We start from the raw sequence: 11,148 nt of genomic DNA on the forward strand, positions 1-11,148 counted from the left end.
TGAATCGAATCAAATTTGTAGCATCCGGTTCCTGAGGCAGATAGTTCCCATTCACAAAAGAATCGGTTAGAGTAAATTAAAACCGAATTATGAAACTGATTCCGATTTGGTTATGGTTCCCACTTACAATAATTCGGTTTTGAGGAAAAGGAACGGGAAAAAATCAGCGTCTTTTTGACACATGTTAAATGGGCAAAAATGGGCAAAAAACATGCCCCCCTTTCTGAATTGCTTTCTGAATTCGAATTAAGTGGGAACCATGCCTGTTTAACCTGAATCGCGATCTGGTTTAAATGATAGTGGGAATTAGGCTATGTAATCTTAGCATTGGAATGGATCACATGGGCCATCCAGTCAAAACCCCTGCCATGGAGGAATACACATATAAAGCACCCCTGAAAGAAGACCATCTAACCTCTGTTTAAAGACTTCCAAAAAAAGAAGAGCTCAACCACCCTTTCGAGGCAATCTATTCCATTGTCATACAGTTCTTATTATAAACAAATTATTCCTTATGTTTAAGTAGCACCTCTTTTCTTGTAATTTGAATCCACTCATTTATGTTCTAGTCTTTGGGGCAGGACAATACCACTCTGTCTTCTACATGACATCCCTTCAGAATTTAAAGAAGTCTATCATGTCACCTCTGTCTTCTTCCAGGTCATTATTAAAAGGAAGAGCAGCCTCATAGTTTTCCCTCTTCCCTTTGAGCCTTTGCCTTTTCTTAAATGAGTTCTTTTTAAGTGCCAGCTTTTCCAAATTCCACAGAAGTGCTGGCTGGCTCTATAAAAATGCAAATTAACAAAGAAGGAACTAGAAATGTGTAGAAGAGGGCAGGAGGGCACTCCTACACCTTTCAGGATGCTTTGTTTGTACAAGCCCACACAGTGGCTCAGCCATATGGTGGGGCAATGGTTGAAATTTAGTGAAATAAAACTGGACCAGATAATGGTGAAACTATAATGGTCATTAATACAGTTTTTTTTAACCTGAGAAAAAGAATATTGATATCCATCACTGCTCAGATTCAGTCTTGTCACATAGCATTGTCGTCATTCTGTATCAATTGCATCTTCAGTGACAATACGACACAACTTCAGAGAGTGGAAAAGTTACTTTTTGGGCTACAATCCACAGAATCCCCCAGTCTATTGTTGTACCTCAAGTGTAAAGATCTGTCATTAAATACCAAAATCAGGATCCATAGTATTTCTGCTTACTCTGCCTGGGTGCGAAACATGGACAGAGAGGAAAGCTGATGGGAGCGGATGTTGATTTTCAGTATGGTGCTGGAGGAGAGTTTTATGGATACCATGGATTGCCAAAAAGAGAAATGAATGGACCCAAAAGCAAATCAAGCCTGAGCTCTTAGTAAAAGGCCAGATGACTGGCAGTTTAGGAAGGGGCATTTGGAATTCTTAGCCAGAGTGCTCCAGTAGATCCACAAACCATAAAACCCAGGATTCCACAGGATGGAACCATGGCAGTTAAATAGGAATAATAGCACTGTGTTGTACAGTGTGACTGGACCCCAGGTCTGCCATTAAGTGCTGTGGAACAACTGCTCATGTAGTGCAGCACCTGCATTGCTCACCAGTGATGGCTACTTCCTAAACATCCAGCTCTGAAGGGTCTTCCAAAGAAACCTAGAAGCAGGTTTTTGCCTGGTTGTTTTGTTTGGAAGGTTGAACTCCTCAACTCAGAGGCCCCCAGGCCTCTGGCAATGGGAGACAACAGCATACTGTTGGGAAATGAACACTTTGGCTTCCATTTCAGGAAACAGTGAAACTCAGGCTGCAGCTGAAAGAAAGTAAAGTGCAGACATTCTTGAAGGAAGCAGATTATCTAGGCCCATTCTGGACTAATTTCAGCCTAGGATTTGGATTTAAGACAGCCTTGTTCATCCTAAGGTAATTAAAGGTTTGGAGTTGAGTTCCATCTATACAGTGATGACTTATAAATTGCTTTTGATTCAGTTGTTTTTAATAAGATCTTTGTGTTTTACTGTTGTAACACATTGTGCTTTTAATTTTATTTTATTTTTAAACATGTTCTGGACCACCTTGGGTTCCTGTATAGGAAGAAAAGCAGGGTATAAAACGAATGAATAAATAAATCAAATTTAGCATTTAACCCACTAGCACCTGCATTTTATGCAATTATATTTTTATATAATTTTATGAATTTTTGCTATGGATTTTATAGTTTTTAAACAACTATTTTAAACTGTATTTTATACTACTGTATTTTATACAACTATTTTATAGTGATTTAAATGTCAAATCATAGCCCTCCACATTCGTTCAGCAAAGGAAGGCTGTGACCCACAGGATCTTTTTTTCCAGGGCCAGGGTGAGGAATTACGGAGGGGGAGTATTGGTCTGAATCTGATTTTACTACAAGCCACTTCTTTTCACAGCTCAAAGGCCGTTAGGCCATAAAACTATTTCCACAGTTAATTCTGAATCAGTCACAGAAGTTGCCTTCATTGTAGGAACTTTTCTCTCATTGTGTAGTTTCTTGGTAATAGAGCATGGAGTACCAGTACCTGGATAAATTGTCAGCTTTATGTCTGCTTTGTCTTTGTTGTGCAAGAGTTCATTGTGGAGAATATAAAGAAGTGAAATGGCAGATGTGTGGTGCTGAGGACTCCCTACAAGTCCTCTTTCTATGAGAGACACTGTGCTTTATCTCCCACTACTGGTTTAGGCTTATTTGTAACCAGGAGAGCTATGGAGAGTGAGAGAATAAAAATGGCCCTTTGAGCATTATTTGTATCAACACATTATTATGTCTAATAAGAGAATCCTAATGAATCATCATCATCATCCAAATTGATTGACAAACATCTGAACATATGAAATTCTCATAGCTAGGATCAAAATAGGACCAAATAAGCCAACTACAAAAAACCCTAAAACATGACATTACTATGAATGTCCAATGATATCTCCCTGATTCTTACCTAGAAACTGAATCACTGATGATCCAAAACTCCAGTCAGTGACACCTGATAGACTGTGAAACCAAGTTGAAGTTGACAGTGATGATGATGATGATGATGATGATGATGTTATGTCATGTTATTTTCATGAATAAAGAATGGATGGATGGATGGACGGATGGATAAATTTTAAATTTTAAAATATGAACCATAAAATATTAATCACTGATAGTCCTAAACTCCAATCAGTTATTCCTGATAAACTGTGAAACCAGGATGATGATGATGATGATGATGATGATGATGATGATGATGGGTGACTAGCTGGCAGGAAAATAGATAGGAGATAGATAGATAGATAGATAGATAGATAGATAGATAGATAGATAGATAGATAGATTTATAACTGGCAGCCTTTTAAAATACAAACCATGGTACTGGTCATTTCAGCAGTGTAAAGACAGAACATTTACCTTTTTAAAAAGTGACTTTAATGAAAGCTAACATTGGTTTTAGCTATATTATTCATAAGTCTTCCCCTCACACTGAGATAGTAAAAGGCCACCCCCCCCCCCCAAATTGGGTCCACCAGTGTCACTACCTTTTTGCAGTGATGGGATTATGTGCTCCTGTAAAGCAAGAAGCTATGATGACAGCAGCAATGTTGCTGGTAGAGTCTTGGATGTCATACAGGCTTTTGCTGATGAGCCAAACTAAATGTGCCGAACAGCTACTGAGCAGCAGGAGTAGTGGGGGGTGACTGTGGCGAAGGATCTCTCAGAGAACGGCAGTGGCACCATAGCTAAATCTTGTCAGTGTTGGTGTCATTAAGTGTTATGTATTAAATACCAATCATAATTCACACTCTCGCACATAGAGAGAACATATTTTCCTGATAAATGAGAAATGAGGGAATTATTCCTTCTCACTTATTTAAGATGATGGGACAAGGAACACTTAATTTGCCCTGCTTGCTTCTAGCCAGAAAATGAAGGCAGAACAGAAGGTAAATCCTGGCACCACAGCAGCTGGGAGGTAAAGAGGAAACAAAATACATTGATCCCCTATAGAGTTTTTGTAAGTTGTAGCAACAAACCAATTAAGGCTTGCAAATTTTAGTAAGCTGCTGCTCTGCTTGGTGAGCTAGGGAGTTAAACTGATAGCAAACGTTGCTATATGACCCCTTTCCTTTTCCTTAGAGCTGAGCTCACCAAAACTGGAAAATTTCCACTTTTGTCTCCCACCTGGAGACAACCCATAAAGCCCAGAAAATTGGGGTCAGCCCAACCCCCCAAATTGAGTCAAGCTTTCTCGTGATGTGGCCAAAATATGAAAGCTTCAATTTCATCATCTTGGCTTCAAGGGGAGAGTTTAGGCTTGATCTGTTCTAGGATCTGTTTGTCTTTTTGGCCACCCATCATATCCTCAGCACTCTTCTCCAGTACCACATCTCAAATGAGCTGATTTTTTCTAAAGTTTTGGAATGGGTTGTTTATTCTCGCTGTCTTGAGTTTCTTGAAGCCAACTCCACCCTCGATCCCTTTCAGTCTGGTTTCCGCCCAAGGCATTCCACAGAGACAGCTCTCAGTAAGATCTCGAACGACCTTTTACGGGCCAAGGCTAATGGCCTTTACTCTGTTCTCATCCTTCTTGATTTGTCTGCAGCCGTTGACACCGTTGATCACTGTCTTCTAGTTGACATACTCTCTGACCTTGGGTTCTCAGACTCTGTTCTCGACGGGTTTAGATCTTATTTGTCAGACAGATCATTTGCAGTGATTGCAGGTGGTCAGACTTCATCTCCTGTTCCCTCATCTGTTGGAGTTCCCCAGGGCTCTGTTCTGGGTCCCCTTCTGTTTTCTCTCTACACACTGTCCTTAGGTAAACTCATCAGCTCTTTTGGTTTTTCCTACCATCTGTATGCTGATGACACCCAGTTGTATCTTTCCACCCCGACCTTTCTCCAAGGTTTGAACAGCAAGTCTCGTCTTGCCTCACAGCTGTCTTGCAGTGGATGCGCCATCGGCGTTTGAAGCTCAACATGTCCAAGACAGAGCTTCTTGTCTTTCTTCCTAAGCCCACCCTTCAACATTCCTTTTCTGTCTCTGTGGACAACATTTCTATTCAACCAGTCCAGCAAGCCCGCAGTCTTGGTTTTATCTTTGACTCTTCTCTGTCGTGTATCCCTCAGATCCAGACCACAGCCAAGGCTTGTAGATTCTTTTTGTACAATATTGCCAAAATCCGACCTTATCTCTCTGCCTGCACTGCCAAGATCCTGGTCCATGCCCTAGTGGACTCACGACTTGATTACTGTAACGTCCTCCTGGCTGGGCTTCCTCTTTCTCACCTCCATCCTTTAATTTCTGTCCAGCATTCAGCTGCACGCATTATCACTTCCACCCACCGCTGTGACCATATCTCTCCTATGTTGGCATCCCTTCACTGGCTCCCCCTCCCTTTCCGTATTCAGTACAAGCTCCTGCTGTTGACGTTTAAAGCCCTCCATGGGCTGGCCCCTCCTTACTTATCAGACCTTCTTTCTCCTCACCTTCCCACTAGGGCCCTCCGTTCTGGTAGTCAAGGTAGTCTGGTAGTCAAGGTAGTCTGGTAGTCAAGGATTTCCTCTGCCCCATCCCGGATTCGCCCCTTTTCACTTGTTGCCCCTCACTCCTGGAACCTTCTTCCCCCACAGGCAAGAGCCATCACTTCTTTAACCAGCTTCAGGGCAGCGTTCCCAGGCATTGCATAACTGTCACTTGCTATTTGCTGTTCTTTTGTTGTCTGTTTTATTGAATCATTTCCTGTATTGCTATGTATTTTATATGTATTATCCTACTAGAGAGGCCCCTTCCCCACCACCACTCCCTTTGTGTCATGTCTTTTGAGATTATAAGCCTGAGGGCAGGGAACCGTCCAATTAAAAAGATTGTATGTACAGAGCTGTGTAAATTTACAGCGCTTTATAAATAAAGGTTTATTATTATTATTATTATTAGTAGTAGTAGTAGTAGTAGTAGTAGTATGTCTGCTTTCTTTACTGTGTAGCCCTCATATCTGTACATGGTGATGGGGAATATAATGACTGCACGAGTCTAAGTTTAGTACTCAGTTGTCTATATTTATTCTTTAGGACCTTCTCTAGTTCTTTCATAACTGTCTTTCCCATACCTAGTTGTCTTCTTATTTCTTGACTGCAGTCTCTGTTCTGATCAATGTTTGATCCAAGGTATGGGAAATCTTTTAAGTATTTGGATGTTTTCATTATCTAGGTTGAATTTATATAGATCCTCCATTGTCATTATTTTTGTTTTCGTCATGTTTAGCAGTAAACTTGCCTTTGTTCTTTTCATATTTGACCTCAAGTCTATGATGCTTTCCACTAGTAGTATGTTGTCATCCACATATCTTAGATTGTTGATGTTCCTTCCTCCTGTCTTTACTTCTCCTTCTGAGTTTAAACCTGCTTTTGTAGATATTCTGTGTATAAACTGTAATCCTGTTTTTCAAGACAGAGATGCTTGCATTAATCTTTATTTTGTATGTAATAGGTTGTTCTGTACTGCCTTCTGAAGTAAATGATCCAATGTTGAACAGAATGTTTCACCTCATGATGGATCTGAGAGTATGGAAGGGTTGCATTTCAGACTCATGTATCAACATCTGCTACCTGTTTAGGCAACCTGGGGGTAAATGGTGTGGGAGGAGATCTAATGTGTTGTAGTGTGGATGTGCACCCTAAAACATTTCTTGAAAATAGCCTTCACATCCACTTGAAGGGCAAAATGGGGGCAGATGAGAACCAAACATGATAACCATCCTTTAAAAAATGACAAAAAGTTGAATTATATGCAGTTGGTAGGTGGGCAATTGGCCATTAGTAGGCAACTGAGAAAGAAGACTTTTTAAGTAATGAGTGCTGTACTTTTTAAAATTGATATAGTTTTAAACTGCCTTTAATTCAAATTTGTTTTAATATTATGGCCTGCTTAATTATGCTTTGATATCACATTTTTAATGTTTTCCTTGTATTTCTCCCCATTCTAGATGTGAGCTAACTTGACACCCTGTTTTGGGGGAAAGGCAGGTTAAATGAAAGAAACAGCCATAAATTTTGGGTCTGCTTCCTGAGTTTTACATACTTTTATAAAGAAATGTTTTTCCAATAATTTTCTCCCTCTTCTCATCACCACTGACCGGTTATACCAGACCTTTGATATATGGAAAGTAAAGGCTGCTGAATCTCAGACATCCCATCAATTCTTCCTTACAGAAGAAAATTCCTAAAAGTCATGGGAAGCTCCCTGGCACATTGAAATGACCCAGCTCTGCTGGCTTAACACGTCTAAAAATGCATGACTCAATTACACAAGAGTTAGCTAATGAGGACTGAGAAAGATGTTATAGATTAAAACAAATGGCAATTCAATGAATCAGTGCTGCTTTTCAAACTGTTGCTGTTCAACAAAACCTTGGCAAGACATTTTCTTCACAGGATATGAATCACCCAAACTCAAAACAGTGAGACCAGGGCCACCTACAAGCTGGGTTTGTACAGTATGACCTTCAGGCCCAATATCCACCAGAAGTTGAGTAGAAAAAGGCCAAGCTTGGAAGAATAAAAGGGTTTACATCAGTATTAAATAATTCTTTCTTAGATATGCAAATTTCTAATTAGTTACTGTGGAAACTGTAGGGGCCTGGAAGTAAGCCTTGCACAATGAGGACAAGAGTTTGCTTTTTTGATTTACCACAGGGCTGTAGTAGTAGAAGGAAGAGAGACAGGGAGAGAGACGAAAATAAATTCATTGCTTTTAACATGACAACGGAATAAAGTGCAGCAAATGAAGTGACTTTGTTTTGTGTGCTGCTGTTGTTACAAACTCTGGAGGAACTTGATGTGACACAGTCTCATTTGTAATGTCTCTCTGAAATTGTAGATTACTAGTTTATAACTGAGTCAAAATGAATATTCGCACCGAGCTTTGTAGGGATAGTGATCAAATGCACAGGACATGAATGAACTCAAATTCCAATAGATAAATCTGTTCAAAAGCTGTACATCTAAAACTTTCTTATTTTTATTTTTATTTTTAATCCTTATTTTTAAATTTATGACTTGCACTTTGGTATTTTTATATTATCTTTTATGTTCCTGTTTCTGCATTTTATATTTTCCATTTGTTTTTAATGAATTTAAAACTGAGTGCCTGGAAATGTGGTAAAACCGTCATTCATGAAGTTGGAATAACATAACGTTTGATGTAAAGAGGAATAAAATTATTTGCTGCCCCTCTGTCCAAAATAATGTATCTGATAATGTATGCATAGCTATTTTTCATATCTTTTTTAAAAAGCAAAAAAAAAAATGCCAGCTTAAGTCAGTGTTCTCATGAAACAGACATTTTCTCGTTTTAACTTCAGATGACCAGTTGCTTAAAGCAAATGCATTAAGCCGATACTATAATCTTGAATCAAGAGCTTTGGTTTTGAGTTTAAATTAAATTATGTTAAGAATGCCAATGTTTTCATGTCAATAATCAGATATAAAGCTTTTCCATACATTTTATTTTACATACAAACTAGAAGATGAACTTTGTTTTTAAATTAAAGATGGGTTGGGCTTTTCTCTTTTCCAGACAATTGTGCTACTGGAGAGATGACTAACTAATCTGGGTGCCTATAAAGTTATTACATAATAAATTATTTATTCCTATGCCAGATTTGTGAACTAGTTGCCACGTGTTCACTTGGGATCTACAGTCAGACCATTGGTCCATCTCAGGAAGAACTGTCTACATATAAGGAATAGACAATTTAATGTCCTCCAAATGTGTTGAGCCACAACCTCACACAATCCATGACTATTAGATATGCAGACTAACATGAAAAGGGTCTAGGAGTCTTAGTGGGCCACATGCTGAACATGAGTCAGCAGTGTGATGTGGGACCTAGAAAAACCAATGCGATTATAGGCTGTGTCAATAGATGTATAATGTCTAGGTTGAGGGAAGTAATAGTACCACTATATTCTGCTTCGGTCAGACCACACCTGGAATAACACTGTGTCCAGTTCTGAGCACCACATCTCAAGAAGGATATAGACAAGCTGAAATGTGTCCAGAGAATGGCAATCAAAGTAGTGAAAGGTCTGGAAACCATGCCCTATGAGGAGTGGCTTAGGAAGCTGGGTATATTTAGCCTGGAAAAGAGAATGTTAAGGGGTGACATGATAGCCATGTATAAATATTTGAAGGGATGTTGTCTTGAGGATGAATCAAGCTTGTTTTCTCCTGCTCCAGAGACTAAGACATGGAGCAATGGATTCAAACAATAGGAAAATAAATTCCACTCTAAACATTAGGAAGACCTTCCTGTCAGTAAGAGCTGTTCGACAGTGGACTATGCTGCCATGGAGCATAGTGGAGTCTCCCTCTCTGGAGGGTTTTAAGCAGAGACTGGATGGCCATCTGTTTGGGAGTGCTTTGATTGTGAGTTTGTGCATGGCAGAGGGTTGGACAGGATGGTCTTTGTGGTCTCTTCCAACTTTATATTCTATGAATGCTTATGGGGATTGTAGTCCAAACCTTCTGAGGTGGGTACTGGGTTGCCTGTCATGGGATTACACTGACTGGCACCAGCCAGTTTCAGATTTGAGACTTTCCAAGTCTTAACTGGAAATGTCAGGAATTAAGTTTAGTATCTTTTACATGCTAAGCATGTGCTGAGCTCTTTTCAAGTGAGCCAATTTAAGAAAATTAAAAACTTATATTCAGAAATAAATTTCCAAACTCTGAAGGAGCCTTTCAGTCCAAGTTATTTCATTATGCTGAAGCACCCACAAGATTACAATGCATGTGGGGGGGTTTGCCTGATGGTTCTGTGATGTAATCCACTTTGAATTTATTTTGATATACATTTTACATTACTACACATTAACAAAATCTGTTAACAGGACTAGATTATGAGTGGTGCAACTGGAACAAATGATCTGAGGTTCTCATTGGTTAGGGACCTCATATTGCTGATACCACTTATACATGCAAGTAGAAGTGAGCACAGTCACTGTGATGTTGTCAAGAGGAAAATGCTTATGAGGAGATAGTGAACAAAGATCTCTTTCCTGCTATTTCCCCCAAGAGCTGGTAGCATTCTCCACTGGCCCCTAGTCCTATTCCCCTAGCCGTGGAACAACACGATAGGTGAGTGGTGCACTTCTGTCAGTACCTTTGTGACTTTGGCTATAGTTACAATAAATGCCTATTTGTTTTTGTTTACTTAGGTTTTCTGCTGCAGTAAAAATATTTTGCACCTCCATGCTATTGAGCATCTTGTATACATCAAGTGGTAATAAAGCCACCTGAACTTCAGGTTGGAACACACCAAAACAACAGAAGAGGTAAATGTGCACTATAGTTATACACAGTGTGGCATGGTATAGCATCAGTGAAAATAGATGGAAAGGGGAAAGCTGGATAAATGTGGATACATTTCCGAAAATATGGTGTTGGATCAAGATTTAGTCACACTTGGAGTAGTTTCAGTGAAGTCAGCATGATCTGGAAACATATCCAGGGATAACTGTGTTGGCCATATAGCAAAGTACAATAATATCCAAAGCCCACAAAACAGTGATACCTTTATTGAACCAACCAAAATGCACAATATACATGTTGCAAGCTTTCAAAGCTCCACTAGCTTCTTCATCAGACAAAAATGTTAAAAATCATATGAGAGAAAGAGGGGAATAAGGCCCAGGAAAGACGGGCCCTTTGTGTCTTGGTGGTGGCACAACTAGGGTTAGGGACCGCACAGTAACTGTATGATCCCTAACCCTAGCATGTACTGGCAGCGCTACAATGGCGACACCCCGTGTCCATGGGCACCGCCATTATGACATAACAGATGCATAGCATCTGCATGTCACGCCGTGCCAGTTACATCATGAGTGCTCCATTGGTGCACTCACGATGTAACAATGTCAGCAGAAAAAGAACCCAGTTTTCCTGGGTTCTTTTTCCTCTGGAGGGAAGCCCGCGCAGTTTGGCAGCTGCGGCTTCCCTCTGGAGGAAATTAGGCCGCCGGCAGGCTACCCTTTTCAGGCGGTTTGCACCACGCCTAAGAAAATGTGAGTTATAGGCCTGCATTTTGTCAAGATGCATGAATACCCCTCCATACCATCTGAACTGAGAACAATAACCACA

The sequence above is a fragment of the Sceloporus occidentalis genome, unplaced genomic scaffold, assembly GCF_023333645.1.
Source record: "Sceloporus occidentalis isolate IW3139 unplaced genomic scaffold, rSceOcc1.0.p SCAF_6, whole genome shotgun sequence".
Taxonomy (NCBI): domain Eukaryota; kingdom Metazoa; phylum Chordata; class Lepidosauria; order Squamata; family Phrynosomatidae; genus Sceloporus; species Sceloporus occidentalis.